The sequence below is a fragment of the Rattus rattus genome, chromosome 1 (assembly GCF_011064425.1).
Source record: "Rattus rattus isolate New Zealand chromosome 1, Rrattus_CSIRO_v1, whole genome shotgun sequence".
Taxonomy (NCBI): domain Eukaryota; kingdom Metazoa; phylum Chordata; class Mammalia; order Rodentia; family Muridae; genus Rattus; species Rattus rattus.
Genome location: NC_046154.1, coordinates 234054698 through 234077825, shown reverse-complemented (window position 1 = coordinate 234077825; position 23128 = coordinate 234054698). Strand labels below are relative to the sequence as shown.

General features: G+C 44.8%; 1 protein-coding gene across 4 annotated transcripts in view; it reads right to left on the bottom strand.

The window, feature by feature from the left end:
• The window catches only part of Nsmce2 (NSE2 (MMS21) homolog, SMC5-SMC6 complex SUMO ligase), a 213562-nt gene that overhangs the window by 35498 nt on the left and 154936 nt on the right, over window positions 1-23128 (bottom strand). The window lies entirely within an intron of this gene.

The window sequence follows — 23128 nt, the reverse complement described above, 5'->3', positions numbered from 1 at the left end:
AAGTGGCCAGTGTGATTCCATCAAAGGTTAAGTTCCATTAAAGCAAATGCCTTTGCTGTTTCATGGTAGTGGAGATTTAACGAAGACCTTGTACATCCTAAGACGGCATTCTACCACCGAGTTACTCTCCCAGTCCAGTAGTGTCTAGAGATGCAGAAAAACCTCACTCATAGTTATGTAAGTTCTTGTGTATGGCAATGTGTTCTTGGACAGTCTGTCTGTCTGTCTATCTATCTATCTATCTATCTATCTATCTATCTATCTATCTATCTATCTATCTATCATCTATCTACCTACCAGTCTGTCTGTCTGTCTGTCTATCTTTGGTGGAGATAAGTGTCCTGCTATGTAGCCTAGGCTTACCTCAAAGTTCAGATCCTCCTGCTTTAGCCTCCTTAATGCTGGAATCCCAAGTTTGCTCTACAACAAGATCAACAAGGTCAATTGTATTTGTTTAAAAAAAAATCCTTCACATGTATTTGCCTGTGTATACCATGTGTTTGTGGGTGGACCTGGAGCTAACGGCAGCTGTGGGCCACACTATGGGTGCTCTTAATGGTGGAGCCATGTCTCACACCTGGCTTGTACTTCAATTATATATTTTTTCAATTGACAGTTACAACTGAACTGAAAACTGCCATTTTGCTTTCTCTTCTTTTTTCCTCTTTCTGTATCTTTGTAATCAGTTTTCTTTTTGCATGTACAAAAGAGCATACCTATGCACACATATGCTCCAGGCATATATATGTGGTATATACATGTGCCTGGAGTTTACAAATACCTATAAATAACCTTGTGTTGAGGGTATAGGTGAGTGGCGGAGCACCTGTCTGGCAGGCAAGCTCTTGTACTTGATCCTTAGCACATCAGGAAAAAAAATCAACAAAGTGAATGGAACAGCTCTAACTTGAGAGGGAAAACCCTACTCTTAGCTGTAAATACATCCCTTACACATACTGCTATACACATGCATACACATATAATTCACATATACAAACTCATTTATACTCAAAAGCTACCATAATGCTTTGTTTTGAGACAGTCTATGTAGCATAGGATGGCTTTGACCTTGTGAACCTCTTGCTTCAGCCTCCCAAACCCTGGGTGACACGCCTGGTTCAACATACATCGTTTTGCACCTCTGTATTTCACAACTATTAATTTATTTGTGGGATCATTTTATATTGGACACACAGATTAATTTCCCTTTAAACTCAGTTGCACAACGTCCTGTCCTGTAGCCTTCTGGAACTGGCTGAGTTAATCCGTACCGATGAGCATGCTAGCAGCTGCTGCCCTCCCTTTAAGGAGGCATAGCTGACATGCAAAGGACCGCGCTTGGTAGGCTGGCAGGCGAGTACAGCCATGCAACCACCATACAATCAAAATAGGGAGCAACGCCATCACCCCAGTTTCCGTGTGTCCTTTGTAATTACCTACTTCTGCACTTCCTGCTCCCCCTCTCCTCCTGAGGCAGCAATGGACTTCAGCTCTTTAGAACAATTTGCATGGCAAAGAATTGTATCAAAGTGAAATCACATAGCATGTGTTCATCCTCCTTTGTTCTCTGGGCAGTCCTGCATTCTGTCTAGTGGGCATACCACGAGCCATTAGTTATAGGACGTCTGGGTTTTCCAACTCTGAGCAATTACAATGAACATTAGTGCAGAAGTCTTCATACAACATATGCCTCCAATGCTCTTAACTAAACACTCTGGAGAGGGATGACTTGCTCATAGAGTCTGCAATACGCCTAACTCTGAAAGAGACTGTGGAACTGTTTCCTAAGCATCCACATCACCCAACGTTTTCATCCCCAGGCAAGAGGTAGTCTCCCTCCCCACCCCCACTGCTTTGCCAACACTTGGTATGATCAAAAGCTTATGTTGTTTTCAAAACTTTAACCGCTCTAGTATGTAAGGTGGTTTTAACCTCTATTTCTCTACTGACCAAAGAGTTATAGGCTCATCACCTGTAAATCTGTTTTTGATATATTTTTTTTTTTTTCCCTTCGGAGCTGGGGACCGAACCCAGGGTCTTGCGGTTGCTAGGCAAGCGCTCTACCACTGAGCTAAATCCCCAACCCGTAAATCTGTTTTTGAAGTAGCTGTAGAATATAAATAGCATTCTCCAGTTCAACACTGGTTCTCTCTCTCTCTCTCTCTCTCTCTCTCTCTCTCTCTCTCTCACACACACACACACACACACATCACACACACACACACACACACACAAATACACAAACACACACACACAAAATGTTCCTGCTTTCTTCTAGGACTTCTATAGTTTCATGTTTTATATTTTTAAGACACACAACCCATTTTAAATTAACTTGTATATAGTATGAAATATAGGACATTTTAACTACAAGAGTGCGCGTGCATGTGTATGCATGCCCCAGACACCTAGGGAGGTCGGAGGACAACTTGTAGCTGTTGTTTCTTTCATTCTTTTCATTCTGTCCTGTGGGATGCAGGGATTGAACTCAGCGCCTTCACCCACTGAGCTATCTTGCTAGCTCTCAAAATTTATTATATATGTATGCATGCATGCATATATATATATACATACACACACACACACACACACACACACACACACACACACACACACACACATATATATGTATCTCTATCCATCCAGTTGGCACACAATCATTTGTTGAAGGAGCTATTCCTTTCTTAGTGAGCTATGTCTTGAATTCTCCTTACACATGTGTGGAGGATTAACTGGCTGCCTCTGAATGTCCATTTTGGATTTGATCATGCTTCACAGGCCTTTGAAACGCTGCTTCTTTCACTACACTGCTATGGTTATTACTGCTTTAGAAGTCTCAAAGTCGGGTAGGAATCTCAAAGTCAGGTAAGAATCTAACTTTGTCCTCGTTAGTTATATTTATCCCCTCAGATCTTCTGTGTTTCCATATCAATTTCAGAATAAACTTTTGTTTGTTTTGGTCTTTGAAACAGGGTTTCTCTGTGTAGCTCTAGCTGTCCTGGAACTGGCTTGGTAGATCAGGATGGCTTTGGACTCACAGATCCCCCGCCTTGTCTCCATTTGCATTCATTACTTTAAAACTGTGGAGAATAAACCCTCAGGTGAGGAAGGAGGCTGACTATTTTCTCGTATGGAGAAATTTCCACATAGCTTTCTGTTAACTTCAAATGTAATTCCACTGTAGCTATCAACTGTTGAAACCTGTTTATTTCTTCTGTGTTCTTATGTTCTTTTAACTTTGTGTTCTATATTTAATATAGACTTCATGTAAGCAGTATACAGCAGGTCTTGCTTTGCTATCTAGGATGACAACTGTCTTTTAACTCTTTACTTAGGCCTGCTACAATAGGGCTGGGGTCAAGCACACCATTTCTTTCTTTTTAAATTGGTTCTCTTTCTTTTTTTCTTTCAAGACAATTTCTCACTTTAGCCTGAAGCTCACTATGTAGATCAGGCTGGCCCCAAACCTGATCTGCCCCGAGGCTTTCCTGAGATCTAGAATACCTTAGACGGGTGCCACCATCCCCGAGCTTGTTCTCATTCTTTATTCTTTCTAAAATCAATGCTTAAGTATTTCTTCTTGATTCCATTTAATTTCCCCTACAGGGTTCCTAGCAAGATTATTTTGTTGTGGAATTCAGTGATGCAGTTTATAATACCCATTTTTAACATCATTTGTGTAGAGCTGGCTGTCCTGGAACTCGCTCTGTAAACCAGGTTGGCCTCAAACTCACCAAGATCCACCTGCCTCTGTCTCCTGAGTGCTGGGATTAAAGTGTGCACCAGCACTGCCTGGCTACACACATTGTTTTTCATTAAAAAAAAAAAAAAAAAAAAAACCTTGAATGTCTAAGTTGTCATTAACTTTACCCCAGTGGTTTGCCTTATTTTACTCTGTGTGTGTGTGTGTGTGTGTGTGTGTGTGTGTGTGTGTGTTGTGTGCACCTGAGTATACCACTGGAGGTCAGAAGAGGGTACTGGAGACCCTGGAGCTCAAGTTACAGGTGGACATGGGTGCTGGAAACCAAACTCAGGACCTCTGGAAGAACAGTATGTGCTTTTGGCCACCAGAGAACCTCTCCAGTCCCTGCTTTATTTTAAGTCATATTACAAAGCTCTACTTTCTAACGGCAGTCATGTTGGTTTTATCTCTAGTTCAGTTTGGGTCAGCTGCCGATCTATCTTTCAGGCTCCTGGCTTTTACCTATGTAATATAGGCCATCTCTTCTCTGGTTGGAAATAGGAGGAATGCCTTGTGTGTGTGTACATATGTATATGTCTATGAGTACATATGCTTGTTTTGGGGTGCGTGTAAAGTCAGAAGATAGTGCCAGGTGGTTGGGCAGGCCTCACCTTCTACCTTACTTGGGACAGGGTTTCTCTTTTGGTCCTGGCTGCATATACCAGGCTACTTGGCTCTTAGTTTTCTGTGGCCTCTCTCTCTGTCTCCCCACAGCCGCAGCACAGCAAGCATGTCACCACTGAGCGGCATCTGCAGCACTGGTCTTATTTTTTTAGTTTGGGATAGGGTCTTGCTAAGTCGCTCAGGCTGGCCCTTGAACTTAGGATCCTTCTATTTCAGCATCCTGTGTGGCTACAGGCCTGAGTGACCATCCCTACTGAGAGTGATTAATGAATTTTATCTGTTATTCTTCCCTGTCTGGCTGAAAGGGGTGCACACTCATCCCTGCTCTACGTCAGTAGTTCTTTTTGTGTTTTCTGGTTTGTTTTCCCTTTAGCACTGTGCTTCACACACACTAAACACATGACCTACTACTTCAACTCCTCTCCAGCTCTCTCCAGTTCCTGACATGTTCTCCCCTCTGGCTTTGGGAGGTTTCCTCACATGCATGTGTTCCTTGGTTCTTCACTGAATGCTCCGGGGAGATCCCTCTGGATATCTAGATTTGTGTCTTGGCCATTTCTCTAATACTAGTTTAGCTACCTTTGTTTCCAAATCATTTCCACCCAAGGATAACACTGGAACTGCTCAGCTCTCCTGTCTTCCCAGTAGCTGGAAGCTCTCAGGACAACATAACAGGATTTCACTGAACTCAACCCATTGTATCCTGACTTGCTTTTATGAATTTTGCCCTGCTTGTCTTCTATGGTTTCAGCTTATACTTGGGGTTCCTGTCAGTTCATCCTGAACAGAATCTTCCAGCCTCTAGTTGGCTGATACAACGGATGCTGAAACCAACACCACTGGATACACTTGTGGTTCCATGACTGTGTATATATCTGTTGACTCGATCACTTGTCTTGTTCGTTTACTTCTGATACAGCCTGGCTAAGAGTTGAACTCACTACACACTAGCAGTCTTAAAGGACAGGTGTGTTTTAATTACAAGGGTTTTAACACCCATACATTTACTGATGATTGGTGTTTCCTTTTCTAGAACAGCCTATTTATGTCCTTAGACTTTGTATAAGTTGGTTTGTCCCCTTTGAACTGATTTCTAAGGTGTGTAAAGAAATAACACTGCACATGAACCACAACCCTCTGTTTCTCTCCAGCTGATAGCTAGCTGGTCTTCTGACTTTCTTCAGGGTGTTGGTTTCTGTAATGAATAACTTTAAATTGTTAAAGATAGTACCCATCTTTTCCTATATGGCTTCTGGGCTTTCCACAGCTGAGATGCACACGTGTGTAGGAATCACTAGGGGCGTATTCCCAAAATTGTAATAAAACAGTCTTCCTTCCTGTTCTTTTTCTATCAACAGGAATCAATAGTGCTGCATGCAGGCGGATATATGGATCAATACCTCTGATGGGCAGCTGACTTAGGTTTAATAAAACGAGGACCATCAGTGTTTCCTCCTCATGTATTTAGGGTTTGATAGGCTGGTAGAGGCAGTGTGTGACGTTTAGAAATAACAGTTACAACATTTGTGACTGATGACAAGGCACCATTCAAGAGTTAGCTGAGGGTTGGGGATTTAGCTCAGTGGTAGAGCGCTTGCCTAGGAAGCGCAAGGTCCTGGGTTCGGTCCCCAGCTCCGAAAAAAAAAAAAAAAAAAAGAACCAAAAAAAAAAGAGTTAGCTGAGTTCTGGAATGGCTACAAAGGAGACTTATTCCTTCGTTGTATAGAGGGAATATGGAGGCTTCTGACTGCGAAATGACTTAGCTAACATATGGAAGCGAGGTGATGTGAAAACAGTTCTAGTCAAAACTCCACATGGGGTCAGATGACTGAATGTGGAGGGCTACTAAAACAACTGGCAATGGTGACGGACTTCCGAACACCCAGTAAACACCACTTCTTCAAAATTGCACACAGAGTGAGTTTACGGGTTTCTGGCAGTGTTTGCTCGTGCCACTCCCATGACTTCACAGCAGCCTGGGTTCTGAGGCTGTAACACCTGAGGTCTGTACTGGGCCCTGCTGTCATAGTGTGCAGCACCAATGGGCGCTGCCTGCAGCACCCTGACTCACATTCAGCATGACTCTATGTTAGTAACTGCTTTGTTTTTCTGCTCTTATAGGAAACACAACGGTTTCATTACTGACAACAAAGGTCTTTCCTATTTCCCCACTGTCATTCTGCAGCATGTGAGTATATTCTTTGTATCACAGTGCGTTGGAATGTTTGATTCAGCTCTGGAAACGCTAAAGGTGTTCTACACCAGCCAGGATCCCACTCTTCATGTACAAGTGCACAAACACATCCATCTGGCCAGTCCGCAAAGTTATTTCCATCTTTAAAAATGGTAAATGTAGGGGTTGGGGATTTAGCTCAGTGGTAGAGGGCTTGCCTAGGAAGCGCAAGGCCCTGGGTTTGGTCCCCAGCTCCGAAGGAAAAAAAAGAAAAAAAAAAAAAAAGGTAAATGTATGTGTACTGAGGAACCAAAACGAAAGTCTTTGCTTTATGACCTGTGAATGATTGGTATACCTATCTTACCTAGGTAGGACCTGGTTTTGAGTTAAACTCTCTCAAGAGGAAAAGAATCTCAAGTGGCAGAGTTGAAGCAGCCCTGGCCTGTGACTCACAGCTCAGCTCCTGACTATGCTACACATAGGTCATGTCACCTGGGAGTATTAAAGAGGATGCTGTCTCACCTTGACAGGAGACATCCGACTGGGAGGAAGAGGAAATGCCTCAGGCCAGGTAGCTCCCTCCTGAATCTCGAGTTTAAACAGGACTGCTCTGCCACCAGCAGCCTCACATTCCCCAATCCTCCACAGTGCCATCCATCCCTGGCCCTTAGATCCTACATGTGACATTCCTTCCCTCTGTAACCCACACTACGGGAAATGAGAGAGTAAAGATTCTAGTCACAGGTAAAAAGCTAGAGATGAGATAGCTCCTGTGGCTGCCTGTGCCTAACCATAACTTCTTCCACGAAACCCCCATCCAGAGACCTTCCTTCCCCTCCTTGGACCCAGCTACTCCCCGGGCGTTTATTCTTCTGCTTCGCTCGCACCTCTGCTATGACAGGTCTCTCAGTCTTTGCCATGCCCCAGTGAGCCTTAGTTGCCTGCTGTATCACCAACAGCCGGCAGAACTGCTTGGCAACAGCGCACAGCAAATGAAGTCCATGTATGGAATGCATGTCTGTAGACCCAGACATAGCACTTACCATGGAAAAAGAATCTCACTTCCAGAATCACCAACCTGACTTCTAGAGGTGGGGAAAACCAGACTGGCATACCACCACCACTTGCCTTGGTTATTTTCAGGGAGTAGTCACAAGTCTAAAAATGCAAAGCTCTCAGAAAGGAAGCTGCAAGTCTAAAAGGCACATTTCTGATTTATGGGCTTTGCATAAGCTTTTAATGGTGGGGAGGAATTGGCCGATGCTCCCATATCCACTTAAGCATTAAAGACTTTGCTTCTGGTTGCTAAATTATTCTGAACAAATTATCACCTTCATCCATGCAATTCCCATCTCTGCATGCTTCCACCTTATTTGATTACCGGTCTTTGAAGACCGCAAGCTATTCTTACTTTCCATTATCTCAGGTCACTGCCGTGTAATCCCTGTATAGTCTGTAGTTGCTCACTCTGGGGGCCCAGGAGGACTTGGGGGTGGAAGCAAAGAGGGAGGGTGCGTCAGCAGCATCACTGCTATTGGACAGTAGCCTGCATCTCACCTCCATTAGCTGACTACCTCTGACTCTTCAATTTATTCTGCTCAGCCAACCTCTACTCACTGAGCGAGAACTTTCATTATACATTCTCCTTCATCACCAGGGCTTCTCCTTTGTCCACAGAGGAACGTGGGGCCCAGGGAAGCTCTTGGGGCTAGTCTAGCACACATGGAGCTGAGAATGGGGGTGAAGAGATATCTCTTCATTTATGTGGTGCTGGGGATGTGGACAAGAGCAAGGCTGAGCTGTCACTGAAGGCTCAGATTGGGCACATAAGCACATGTAGGACTGTATTCCCAGCACTCAAGAGGTTGAGACAAGAGGATTATGAGTTTGAAGCAGCAGCCTGGGATATGCAATGAAACTATTACACATTAAAAAGGAAAGGCAATTAGGGCTGAAAGTCCATGTCACTGGTAGAGCCTACCACAGTCTGGCCTGATACCAAAAGAAGACAGGAGAGGAATAATAGAGAACTGGGCTAATTCTGAAATATCATAAATAAAACCAATTCCTTATTGTTTTCTCCCTGTAACTGACTTTTTACCAGAGCTTGGTTTTTCTGTCAGTAGGGCTTCTGCTTCTCCCCATGTCCCAGCTCCATCTGCCTTCTTACTGCTGCTTAAATACCAAGTTCAGTCCAGCCCCAGGGCCTTTACACATGCTTCTCTCAGTCATCTGCACCTGCTGGGCTCTTTGCACTCTATCTGTGTTGTTTTCTTCTGGTCCAGCTGGAAGTCACTCCCTGAGAAACTTTTCTCCCACCCTTTTAACAGGCCCCTCGCTCTTCATTACATGCATCAGCAGTCCCCTGACGTCCCAACTCATCTGGTCACCGGGCAGAAAGCTACTGTTCACTCCTTGCTCTTTTGCCTTTGCCCTACCTAGCATATCTTCTGCCACCCCAAGGGGTCACTGATGTGTGTGCTGGCCCCACGGCTGCAGCAGGGGTTTAGAAGAGAGTTCCCTTAACCCTGGGTAATTCAAGGCACTCAGTTTCAAAGCTACATCAGAAGCATCTGCAATGGCCTTCTGTATTAGGGTTCTCTGAGCTATGGAACTGAAGCATCCCTACTTGGCCAGCTCTGAGATAGAACAAGTACATCCTTTGAAAAGCATGGGACAGGGGACGAGTGTTCATTAAACATTTCAGGAAGTTTTTAGAAAGGTTTAGATTATTCCTTCAGCGACCCTATCATTATCTTATTTTCACGAACATAACCATTTCTTGATTCTATTTTACTATTTGGGTTCCCATAAATGATTCCAAATTTCTTAATTTCCAAGTAACACATTCAGCTCTTCAGATATTTCCAAAGCAGGCAGGGAACTCCCTCAAGACTGCAGCTGACAATCCCATAACCAGGAAAAGACGATGAATGCTAATCACCAGAAAAGCTGCAGTTTACAGGAAAGAAACGGGAAGTGCTGACATATTGCACAACACCTCCAAATAAAGCAGGGCTTAGTAACAGAACGGTACACACAGGCTGACAACCTCATCAAGAATCCCTGGTGACATCATGAACTATGTGGAACAAGTTTTGTTTTAAATGTTATTTTTAATTATGTGTGTATGTGTGAGCATGTGCGTGGCTGAGTGCTGATGCAGGGGAGTACACCAGTGGGTTTCAGATCACTGGGAGCTAGAGTGACTGCGGCTGTGAGCTGCCTGACCTGGGTGCAGGGAACGGAGTCAGGTCCTCTCCCAGCAGTATGTGCTCCTAACTGATAAGCTCTTTCCGACCCCAAATGGATGTTTTTATTGTCTGTGGATCTTCCAAAGACTGGGGGTGGGGTGGGGACAGAACAGTGGGACCCTTTTCTTTGGAGATCTGGATAAGAAAACTGAAACAAATTCCTACACTTTACAGAGATTTTTGGGCTTCGTTTTAATTTCTTTTCTTTCTTTTCCTTCCTTCTTTCCTTCCCTTCCTTCCTAATATTACCCCCACACACACACACCCCTCTGTCTTCTTTTAAAACACAGGGTCTCACCATGTAACTCTGTCCTGGAACTCCCTACATAGACCAGGCTAGCCTCAAACTCACAGAAAATATCTGCCTCTGTCTCTCCATTGCTGGGATTAAAGGTGTGAACTGGTCCCAACTGCCCCTGGGCCTTATCTTTTACTTATATTTACTGTGTATACGTGTACATACGCGTGTGCTGGTACACATCTGTGTGAGGGTGAAGTGTACCTGTTTGCAGAGGCTAGAGAATGGACTTGGGTGTGATTTTCTTGGGATTTCTTGGGAAGTGTGGCTATCGAGCTTGAAAGGTCATATTTCTACCTCTTCATCACTGTGACCCTAAGCTTGTGCCACCTTGTCTGACTTCTTTTACTCCAGGGAGCTGGGGACCTGATGCTGGTCTCTGCATTTGCAAGGAAGTACTTCACTGACTGAGATTGCTTTCCCTTCTTCCCAGCCTGGGTTTTAAATAAAACAATTAAATGAGCTAAAGGAATGTTTCTCTGGTGTCTGATCCCACCCAGCACTGAGGACAGTAATTTCCTTAGCTGGCAATGACTCGGTAGAGGAGAGGAATTGTCTGCTTTTGCTGCTGAAAATTAGATCCAAGTCTCTGCAAGGGGACAAAAACAAATGCCTCAGTGGTCCCCAGAACACACTTTCCCCATTACACAGAGACAGCAAGGATGGCTGACTGGACCTCCAGCTATTCATCAGCCAATCCAGTTTCCACTGCAGGGCTTACTCTAACATGCTGAGAGATGGCGCGGGCCTTCCCGTCTGCTCCATCTAAAGCCATCACTAAGCCATACTCTTTGTTCTGTTTTATTATAAGTGATTACACATAAGGCATTGCACAAGCATGCCTGGGTAATGGTTACATCGCAACCCAGCAGTAGCTGGGATGCAGATATTCAGTGCCTTAATAGCCGAACAGGAAAGCTTAAGAAGTGGGCTTCAGGAGGCTAAAGTGAGCCACAGTGACTCATTCCCAGGACCATCCTGACCTGAGCCTTCGCTGAGACGTGCTCTTGAGAAGAACCCGGGCACAGGGAATGACAAGATGTTTACCTTTACAGGGTTCTGCGAGCATCCACAGAGAACAGGAAACTAAGAGACCAATCTTCTTTTGAAACCTACCGGTGTCAGAATGCACAAGCTTGCACTGTACCTCACAGCCACTGCTCTCACTCACTGGCCACTCCTCAGGCTGCAGGCACCGCTCCAAGCATTAGCCACATATTATTCCTTTTATCCCCGTGACAATCTTATAATGTCCCAATTCTCATTTCAGGGATGAAAAGAGCAAGTTGCGGAAAAGGTTACATAACTCGCCGCCTCTCACAGTTGGTGGGCTGGAAAAGCAGCTCCCCGCTCGCTCGCTCACTCTCTGACTGCAGTCTGAGTGACGCATCGTCTCTACTTGACATTTCGGGGCTCTGTCCCAAGTAAGTACTCTGTAGGGTCCTAACAAAATGGTTCACATATTTTCCTGATGTTTCACACGGCTAATTACACAACCAATTAGTTTCCCAACTGAAAGATACCATCTACTATTTCTGCCTCTACTTCAGTCTGCTTAAGCTCACGGTAGAGATGGAAATGAAATCGGCCCCAGCCTACATGTTTATCGTCTTTTGGAGTTCTCACAGGACAGATTTCCTGCTTAAAAACCTTTTAGCCACAGACTGCTGCTTCTTGTTTTGACAGTCCAATCTTATTAGATCATGTTCTAGCACAATGTGGGCCTTGCTCAATACTCTGAAATTTCAGACCTACCAAAGCTATGAGCAACTTTTTGATTGAGAAGTCCACGACCTCATGTGAAACTGGAGTCATGGGAATTGGAAGAAGTGTACAAAACCCTCCGATGGTAAAGTGAAATATGACAACAGTGGAATGATGTGACCCACAGCTCCAGGAGACATGCTTCCTCATGGTCATGACTACATGTCAGTATGTCCAAGGACTCCACGTGCTGGCCTGCTCTCAGCAGTGTTCCAATCACCTCATGTGGTTGGCAGGTGGCCATAGAATAATGAAGTGGTAAGAAAGGGGCAGATTTTGCCAACTGAGGCAGCCCAAATGGAACCAAGAGAGGGGCTGGCTGTACAACAGGTGAGAAAAAGGTGTGTAAGGGGTGGGGGCGAACGGCTTACTGATCCAGTGATTTGTAAAGACTTGTTCACATTACCTTTGTACTGAAGACTCATGACTCAGTTTTCAAGCCCGTGGAAGCGAAACAGGTATCTCGTTTCCCCTCTGCAGCGCCACGCTCCCTTCCCCACATACGGTTTATATAGCCTCAAACCTATCAGCAGCCAAAGGGGGATGATTAAGGGCTAAGGGTCAAACATTGGTTAGCTGCTAGGAGCCATGGGGCAGAAACTGCTACCCTGAAAAGGGCAAAGGGAAAACAGCTGAGACACAGAAACACCAGCAGGTAGGGGTCGTCTTCAAGTGTGTGACTTTAGAAGAGGACCAACCACAGAATGCTTCCCTTAGGATGTTATATCTTAACACACACTGTAGGCCCAAGGCCCAGCATTTGGCACCCTGTTAAAATTAGGTCAGGAGTGTGATGAGGAGAATGTGTGCTTTTCACTTGGGATTGTACTGTAGAAAAATGGCACAGGGCTCTGTAGGAACACTGCTAAACCTGTATACAGGAAGTAGGCCAGGCTGAAGCTACTTCAAGGTGGAAGGGCCAACGAGGGACCTCCATCTCATTTAGGCAGACAGCTTCTACGTGGCCAGCCTGTGTTGTCAGAGACAGCACGAAGTTGGAAATGCTGATTCTGATGTGAATCCTTCTAACTAGTATATGTTGCAACCAATAGATACATGTGTATACAACTCCCCTGGCCAACCCAAACACATCTGTGGCTGGGACCAGCACATCCAGAGCTGGTGTCTGACCTTGGTGACCACAGTGATGACTCTTAACCCTTACAGCACGGAGAGGAGACAAGCGCTGGCTTGTTTTCTGTGAAGTCACTTACACTGCTGCTTGGTCAAAAGACTCTTTGTAAATCCAACCTGTGGGACCTTCAGAGAGGTCCAAGAAGGTGATGGGCCTCTTTCACTAACAATGCCAAGCCTGTAGCTGTTGAGAGAGGTAGGTATTCTGAAGTCTTTGGGGAGAATTTAGAAAGGTGTCAGTCAGGAAGAGGGGGTGTTTGGTGGCTTCATACTGAGTTTTGGCCACCTGCTCTGAGCTCTCCAACTACTTATTTACAATTGCAGGGTTTGTTTCTTGTTGCCATGAGTGCCAAAAGAGCCCAGCAGACATGTCATATGGGCTGTCCACTCGCAGCTCAAAAGGTCTCCTGGAAAATTTCATTCAGCTACAGAGAGAAGACTGCATTCCCCTACAATCTGACACTTTATGAAACAGAGACCAGGCCAGGGCTGGGGGCCGGCTTGCTCATTGTGCCTATGATAAACCAGATACTTTGCTACAGTCATGCTTTGAAAGCCCTAGCTCTTGGCTGTCATACTGCTGTTTTTTAAGTCTTTTTCATTTATGTGTATGTGTCTATACGAATGTATTCAGGTGCCTGGAGAGGCCGGAAAACGGTGTCAGATGCCCCGGAGCTGGAGTTACAGACCATCTGATGACTGTGCTAGAAACTGAACTCAGGTTTCTGCAAGAGCAGCAAGGAGTGCTCTTAACTGCTGAGCTATCTCTTCAGCCCCAAGACTGACAGGCTTTGAAATCAACCATATTCTGTGGGACTAGAAGGAAGAAGGCATTTCTAACACGACGATATGCTTGTGTGTGTGTGTGTGTGTGTGTGTGTGAGAGAGAGAGAGAGAGAGAGAGAGAGAGAGAGAGAGAGAGAGAGAGGAGAGAGAGAGAGAGAGAATATATTAAGGTATTGCTCTATAGCTCAAGCTGGCACAGAATTCACCATCCTGGTTCTGCCACTTGAGTGCTGTGATTACAGGTATGCGTCACCAAACAGGCGTGGAGGCCTTCATTTTAAAAAGGAGAGAGCTTCTTTTCTCTGGCATGGAAGTGATGGACTAGGTGCTCACAAAGTGGGGCCAGATGCTGTTACTCTTCCTTTCATGTTAGGTGAGAGCTGACCTGGAGGGATCTGGACTGGGCTGGGAATGGCCCTCACCAATAGAGGCTGCTTTGTTAAGAGCTTTGTGTATGCCAAGGACGGCATTCATTCTTACCAGGCCACGGGCACTGTGGACTGCAGGCATCACTAACACCTCTCTGAGGGCTGATGCACAGAGCTGTGTGCTGTCCAGCATCCTACAGCGACTAGTGAAGCAAGAATTCCTACCTACATATTCAAACCCCAGGGCCTCTGCTCTTCTATGAATTTCCTTTCTTTCTAATGTTTTTTTTTTTTTTTTTTTTTTTTTTTTTTAAAGAAGGGTTTCTGTGTGGCCTTGGTTGTCTTGGAACTCTGTAGACCAGATTGGCTTCAAACTCACAGAGATTTGCCTCCCTCAGACTCCCGGGTGCTGTGTTGAAAGGTGTATGCCAACGCCACCTGGCTCTTTTGTGACTTTTTTAAAGATTCATTTATGTGCATGTTTCTCTATGTGGGTTAATGTGTACCATGTACATGCAGGAGCCTGTGGTAGCCTACGGAGGGCTTCAGTTCTCCTGAAAGGAGTTACAGGTGGCCAGCAACCTTCATGTGGGTGCTGGGAACTGAACCAGCATTCTCCACAAGAACACTGAGCTCTCCAACTGCTGAGCCATCTTTCCAGCACCCTAGATCTCTATGTTAACAAGGTTTAACACAAGAAAAGCCTCTTAAAAGGAAGAGTGCCTATCAGTGTAAAAGCTATAAAGTAAGATCAGACGACTCACTATAAACTGAAGGAAGGCTTTCTGATTGACACTTGGTGGGAAACAGATGTGCTGCTTTCCAGTTTCTCTGGTTTCTATGGATCTCATGACGCATCCAGGGAGAAGATAGGTCAAAGTATACATCTGATCTAATATGTGTGGAAGAGGGGCAGAGAGTTTCCATGGGGCGGTGGGGGTCCCAAAAGGGGAAGGGGAGGGGAGAGGAGGTGGGAGCAACTACTTCATTGGTGTTTCTTTTAAAGTGGAAGGAGTCTAATTCCTTGGCTTTAGCCTCTGAGCCTGGCTTTAGAACTACGTTTATGTAGGACTCTCTAAGAATGCCCCATGGCAACAACTGGGGTGAGGTCTAACTCATAATGCCTTGTCAGGGTTGTCTAATGGCTTTTGTACTGATGGCTCCCCAAGAGTCTATATGCTTTGAGACTAAGCTCTAACAATAACTATAAAATAAACAGTTTAATACACTGAGGATGAAAAGTTTATACAACAAAGCACAATGCTAAAACTTGGCCAGAAAAAAATTACACTGCTCATTGGTACGTGCACTGCTGAAGTCCAAAACTGAGTGAGCGCTCCCTCACTCACTTAGGTTATGCTTCTCTTTAATCAATTACCCTTCGAGCCGTGCTCCATAGCCTCATGCATTTCCTACAGCACAGGCTCCCATCTTCCCATCACCCCCCACCTCTGCCCTAACCCTCTCTTGGCTTCCAGTCTGATTTTCCACTGCCTCCGAGACACCTCTGCCTGACACCAGCAATTCCGGTGTAGCTTTTTGTGAACCAGAATTCCCCCTCTGCTCAGTGTGGGGTCTCACGCCTGCAACCCCCCGCTCGTGGGAGTACTGTTGTGAGTTTGCAGCCAGACTGGTTATGTAACTGAGCTATAGAAGTTCTAGGCTACCGTGAGCTATAGAGTGAGTTTACTTAAAGTGGTTTAAAGGTGGCCTTTGCTGTCACACATGCCTGTCCTCATGTTTTCCCCCATGGCTTTGGGTTCCCCTGAGCTTACATTTCCACAGTGGTAAAATGGCAAAGCCACTGCTTACTCCTGCAGACTTGTCGTGATGACTAAACTAAGTAGTACATTACGTTCCCTAGCACAACGCCAGGCATATAATTTCTGCCTGTATTACAGCGGTGCCTTTTATTACTCTCTGCCCCAGCTGGCTCAACCTTTCTGTTATTCCACTCCCTGAGCTGGAGAACTCAAAGCCATCCTTGGCTTTCAGAACTCTTCCCATGCTCCCTTAACCAAGTGGTCCCTATGTCCTGTCCACTGTACTTTTAAAACTGACAAGTCTTGGGCTATCGAAATGGCAGCTAAATGTGCTTGCCCTCAAACTTGATGACCTGAGTTCGATTCCTGCAAGTTGTCCTCTGAACTCCATGCATACCATAGCCGTCACTCAGGCCCTCATCTTTGCCAATGTGCCAGTCTTTCTTATTCCAGGTCTGCTATGGTTTAGTCAGACATCAAAGAGACACCAAAGTAATCCCTATTTTCTGTGTGAACTTGTGGATAGGCTAGAGGTTGGCACTGGGTATCTTCCTACCTTCTTCTCCACCTTATTATCTCTTTTCCTCTAAGATGTCAAATTCTTATCAGGTCTGGAACTTACCAACTGGGCTAGATTTGCTGGCCACGAAGTCCCAGGGATCTTTCTGTCCGCACCTTCTGAGCCTTGGGATTACAGACATGTGCTACCATGCCTGACTTTTTCACATGGGTGCAAACAATCTGAACACAGGTCCCCATGCTAGCACAACAAGCAGCAAACTAACAGAGACACCTTTCCAGTCCCCATGGTCATCTTTTCTAAAACCATATATAGATTACATCATCTCTCTACCTATATCCTGTCCTTGGTTTTCATAGTAGTCCACATCCCTCCTTACTGCAGAGATGGAGGGCAATGGATATTATCTCCGTGCTTGTCAGGATCTTTATTATTCATTTAAACATCACAATGTCAATGATGTAAATATAACTATCTTAGTTTTACAGACTTGTAAAAATGTGGACAATGGCCTCCTACGGACAGAAGTCCAGTAACTTGCCTATGGCCTCAGTTTGTCAGATTCTGGAATTTATAAAAGGTTTACCTTTGCCCTGTACATTTGTCACTATAATGAATTGTATCTCTTTTAGAACATACATGCTATAACCAAAAAACACAATGAAAATATCATAGAAGTCTTGGTAAACCAAGTGCAGTTGGCATTTCTTTTAATAATGGAAGGCATGCTACTTCTTTGCTCACAGCAAGCAGATACAGCGTCTTAGGGCTATGTTGTATGACAATGTTATCGCTAAACACAGATACAATGAAGTCTTACACTGGGAGATGGGAAAGCAATAGGAAGTTGAGGTCAACTGAGAGGAACAGCAGGCTGCCCCTGGAAGTGCGGAGAGCACTACCCTCACCATCCACATTATTCTTTGTTTTATTCTCTTTTCCTTTTTTGCTGGGTAAGTACAAATTGATTCTGTGTTCAGCAACTGGAATCAGGACACAGCTTGGGAAGTTACACTACACCCTAAGTACTTAGAAATTACCTACAGTCAGAGGGGTAGAAGCCAGTGGTCACTTATTTATGCCATTGGTGGCCAGCACTAATAACTAATAGGCAGCTAAATAGTAAGACTGATATATCTTTTCTCCCACATCATTATCACCACCACCACCACCGCCATTATTAATATTTTAACAGCTTAGCCCCTTCAGTGGTCTCATGAATTTCAAATCAGTAGAGTAAGAATTAAGATTGTCTGGCAGGTTTTCGGCCTGACCTTCATATTTTACCTTGAGGTTTGGTCTTAACAAGCAATTTGACTTTGGGGGTGTCCACTCAGCTCAGAACAACATCTTGTAGAACAAGGAGGCTGCCAGTTCCCACAGGCTACACTGTGAGTCACAGCTGAAGTGCAGGTTCACGGGTCACTGCAGCTGCTCTGAAAGTCACCTCATTTTCTGGTCTGGCACAACCAGGAACAGGAAACTCAATCTTGTGTATTTTAGTTTTTGCCTCTGCCCTTAACAAGCACTGAGCAATGCTGGGGTCTTTAAAAATGGCAGGGAAGCTGTAGTTTGGACTGTGGACCTGTGTGGTGCTCCCGGAAAAACACCCAAGTAGTGAGCATTGTGAGGCTGGATTCCTTGTCTAGTCCTTCTGGAAGCAAAGGTACCAAAATGCTCCCCAGTTCCTAAACAAGGCTTATCCAAAGGCCAAGTGCAGTCCAAAATTAATCTTGTTATTGCCAATCTTGTGACACACACACATCCTTCTACCCAGGTGCATTTCAAAATTATGGAGCCCTGGGTTCACCCACTGTCTTTGCAAGCTGTCTCCAAGGGAGACAGAGTCATCTGCTTTACATAAAGGCTTTTCTCCTGATTTCAAATAAAACAGAAAACTCGGGTGCCTAGTAGCTCCTACAAGCTCGATAGTCACTAATAGTTGTTGATTCTGTCCTCAGTTTTTACTACAATGGCTTGGTCGGGCTTGTGCCATCTGAGCCTTGTAAGCTCTGTTCTGATCTCTTTTCCTTCCTCTCTCTTTCTAGTCACGAAATGTGCCAGGCTGACTCCCACACCACAGCTCAGACTCTGTGTGGACTGAGTTTATCCCAGGTGCTGAGAAGAGTGTCTGCACACAGCAGACTGGCAATGGCCATGAAAGGAACATGCTGGCTTGAATGATAAAGTAGTATCTTCGGAAAATGGAGCTCTGGACTGCAGAAGTCCTTGTACGTGTCTTAGTCTCACATGGAAGGAACTGGGACTCTGTCCCTTAACAGCTAACAAATTGTTCCTGCTGCCACCAGGAGTGAGTTCATTCAGTGTCAGTCTCCACCCCCCATGTCCACAGGGTAGTGTGGTATAGTAAGAAGCTATTATTATTCCTTATCTTGAGAAGAGAGCCAAGTATAGAGAGGTTAGTCTGCTAAAGGGCACTCAGACAAACACCAGGAGTCCAGTCAGAGTGGCATCAATTCCAATGACATTGGGGATAAGGTTTACTGCAGATGGTGGCACAGGCTTGCTTCTCTTGAAGCTGAATGGGTTGTCTTTCCCAGTGGCCTAACTGCTGCGGGTATAGCTTGTTCCTATGTAGTCCTGTTGAGTGGTGAATGGAGGTGAGTAGGTAACAAAAACCAGAGGCCAAAAGGAAAGTCCCAAATATCTTATTCCTTGGAGATGATACAAGCCTAGATAATCATTCTGAGACCAAAAAAAAAAAAAAAAAAAAACCTTATACAAATGTTCAAATAATGTGACGACTTGAAGCCAGTAGGCCATCTAAGACTGAAGCCAGTAGGCCATATCAGGCATTACTAGCAGCTGGGGGTGATGCTGGTTGGGCAGGATGTTTACATTGTCCATGAGTGACCAGCTGGAAGGTTCTTTCATCCACAGTAACCTGCTCTCTAGGGACTACTATGGGTGTCCTTCCTGAAGGAAGCTTTGTAGCTCACCCCTAACCCCTCCCCTGTTCTACTCCTGTCTCGGTCCAGGGCCCTTCCTGCCTACTCATATTTTCCTCCACCATTAACACCAGCTGAATGTCAGTACCTCCCTCTCCCATGCCCTTAAGTGTTGGGACAGTGTCCTTTGAACTTGTGAATCACAGTGTCTTGTAAGCACTCAATAAATGTTGAATGGGACAGTGCTACCCTGTTGAGATAGCACTGCCACTCTGGTCACTAATGTGCCTTGTCACTTTTGATTTGGCTTAGTCTGAGATCTAAATGGCATGGCCTTGAAGTAAGTCAGTTCCTGAAAAAGAAAACTAAAATCATATGCTCAGATAACAGTTTTCAAGTTATGGGACATTTTTCTTAAACGAATGCTTTCTTTATAAATCAAAAGTGCTTCCATCTCAACACAGCAATTACCTCAAACTCTCATTATATAAAACACTGAGTAGGTAACTGTTCTTTTGGGGAGCTCTATTCTCTTTGGAAAAGCAGTGTGCTGACAAGTGCCTCCTCTCTCTCTGAGAAAGGTGATGAGAAGCCAGTATCAGCCAGAATATTTAATTCCTCTTGAGGTCCACTGTTTGCAGACCTAAAAATGTAAAACATTTGTGGGCAACAGTACAGTACGTATTTTAAAGGTTTCCTTTCTTGATAGTTCACGGGGTCACAAAAGAAGAGCTATCACACAGAGGGGGAACCAACACATTCCTTTTCATTTGTGTTGGTTCTTCATAAAATATGCCATCTCTCAGCAGTGAGGGGCGAGGGAGGCAGCTTGGCTATCTCAGGAACAACTGATACAGGTTATGAGGCTGGCCCTTTACCACTGTCCTTAGTCCAGGCTGACTAACACTGAACTGAGGTGTACAGTCATGAAGAAGAGTCATTTAAAAAGCTACTCTGCTTACTCTGAAGTGATTCTGACAGGGATCTTAAATTGGTCACAAGGGACCACATACCACGGGGTATTGAAATGAATCATGAGTTCTCTGGGTGGGACCTAAACTAAAACAAAAAACAAAAAGAAACCCACAAATGAGTTAGGTGTGGAGTCATCATTAAGACTCTCTGGTCATGCTTGATAATATGCCATTTAATGCATTTAAAAGAAACAATATATTCATTTTAAATTCTGTGCCTAAACTGTGTGTGGGTCTGCAGGCATGGGTGTAGGTGACTATGGAAGCTAGGAGGTGGCACTGGATCCTCTGAGCAGGAGTTACAGGCGACAACAGAGTTAGCTGTCTGACAACAGGAACCGAACCTAGAGCCTCTGAAAGAGCCACGTCTGCTCTCTGTTTAATTCCTCAAAGAGCCTTGCCCATTTTTATAGGTGAGCAAAGTACTGTGAGGTCAGTTTAGCTCCAAGAGCTACCTGGCAGTTGAAGTGTAGCACTAGAATTGGAAACCTGGACTTAGACAGGACACTTGATTTCAACTGCTGGTTCCCACACTCAAAACAGTTTCTCACTCCCACCTCTGATTTCCTCCTATCTGTGAAATGGGCACATTAATAGAGCACTCTCAGAGGGCTGAGGTAAGAGTGAGTGAACTAATTTATAAAGGAGCTTGCAGCAGTGCCTGGCACCCAGTCAGCATTACTTCTGCAATTACCTGACTTCAAAGCCCAGGATACCTCTTCCACATCAAGGGTTAATATTACAAAGCACACGTATTCATATTCCGATGCACTTCATAATTGCTTTACTTATTGGAAGCAATCAACGAAAGTCTCCTAATTAAGGCATCCCACCCTCGTTTTCACTGTGTGTCACTCTAGAAGGAATACTTTTAAAGACAAGACTCAATGAACATAAAATTTCCCTAAACTCAGAAAAAGAATTTCTCCTAGAAAATGGAATAAGGTGCCAGGCTCTGAGCATGTTCGACATAAGGGGGTCACTTAGGGGTAGATGAAAGAATTGCTTCTGTGATTGAGTGGTTGTGGGGAATGGATGAGGGAAGGTCTGGGTCACTGCTGACTGGACTCTGAGAGCTCCCTCTGGACAGGCACCTGTTATAGTAGTACAGCGTTAGTCACAGCATATGCAGACACTCACCTTAACTGGAAAGAACCCAAATCAGAATGGAGCAAGCGATTGTTAAATGTGTGTGTGTGTTAGAGAGGGAGGGAGGGAGAGGGAGAGAGAGGGAGAGGGAGAGGGACAGGGAGAAAGTTTTTTAGAACCCTCATAGCACAGTGGTAACAACTTCATTGAGCCAGTGACTGTGGATAACAATGTTTGTGGCAGGAAAGGAAATAAGATACTCACCCAGGCTCTAAACATATTCTTATTTCCCATGTGAAATAAGAAAATCGGTACAGGTGACATTCCTTTTTTTATTTCAATTTCATAATAGAAAAGAACAAGCAAAACTTCAAATTTGTTTTTGTTCCACAGAAGCACATTTGATTATTTTGTTACAGGAACAAATGAATCTGCTTTTCCTCAGCCATCATTCCCTTCTGTGGGGATGTGAGGGAAAGGAGCTTGAAGCTTTCTGTAAAAATTGCTGCAAGGACACTCAAAATCCAACCAAAAATAAGTTCCAAACCCATCAGTTGGCTTCTAATGTGGGTAAGCCTGCTATGCAGCCCTTTACAGCCTCTCTCGGCTCCTATCCCTACCCCTCCCCACCATTCCTCATAGGACATGGGGGAGCCACCACACTCACTATATCAGGTCACAGACAGGTGGGTGTTGAGCTAAGGGCAAACTGGATATGGCAGGCAAGCACTAAGTTTCATTATAGCTCACTTGAAGGACAACTGTGTCATCTCAGAGGGCTGTGGAAAAAATGAACTGGGAGCCCATGCACAGCTATTCGACTGTCTTAGCACACAGTCCAATTCAGGAAGTGAACATCATTTACTTTCCTGTTACTTGAGGGCTAGTCATTTTAAAAGTCAGGACCAAACCACAGTTCCTACTAACATACCAATGGTTACTATCTAGTTCCTCTGCAATCGTTCTGAAGGCACAGGGTCTGGGGTTATCCAGTTGTCCAGGGGCTTTCGAAGGTGCTTGCTTCACCCAGAGCAGTATTTCAATTAACAAAAAAAGTGTCAAAAGAGAATTCACAAAGGCTTGCACCAGCTCAAGTGTCTCAAGTTGTTGTCTACCATTACTTTGGGGGTGGCAGAATTCAAGTTAATCTGCCAATCAATCTAGTTATTCTTCATAACCACTCCCCAGCCCAGCCTCAGGCCCACATTAAGTTGAGGAGCAGATAAGGCAAAGGTAGAAACAAGGAAGGGAAGAACTATCTACTCTTTCTTTCTCTTTTCTCCTTGGTCCCCTGCAGGCCTTCTGCACACAGTGCCAGATGTAGTCAGGAAAGCATAGCACACAGGAAGCTTAGCTCTAGGTGAGGCTCTCTATGTGCCAGAGAGGAGGCCTGGTCTCCTGTGAAGCTGTCTGTCCTGGGGGAGCTTTCAGAGGCACCCTGAGACTCTTTTTAAAAAGAAAGATCTTCTGAATTTGGTTCGAGATTCGTTTTCTCCTCCACCAGCCCCTTCTTCATTCTGTACCAGTCTAGGGCTGGTGAAGCTCACACACTGCCAAGCTGCACCTGGTGTTCTTTCCTTGACAGAAACAATTATGACCGGACGAGGAGCTCCACAGGGTGAGTGACAGATGATGCTACTGATGTAGAAAACATCTGAGAAACAGACAGAGGTAAGGGCTGAAAAGGGCAGTGCTTTTAACTGGGGACAAAGGACAAGGAGGCAAACAAG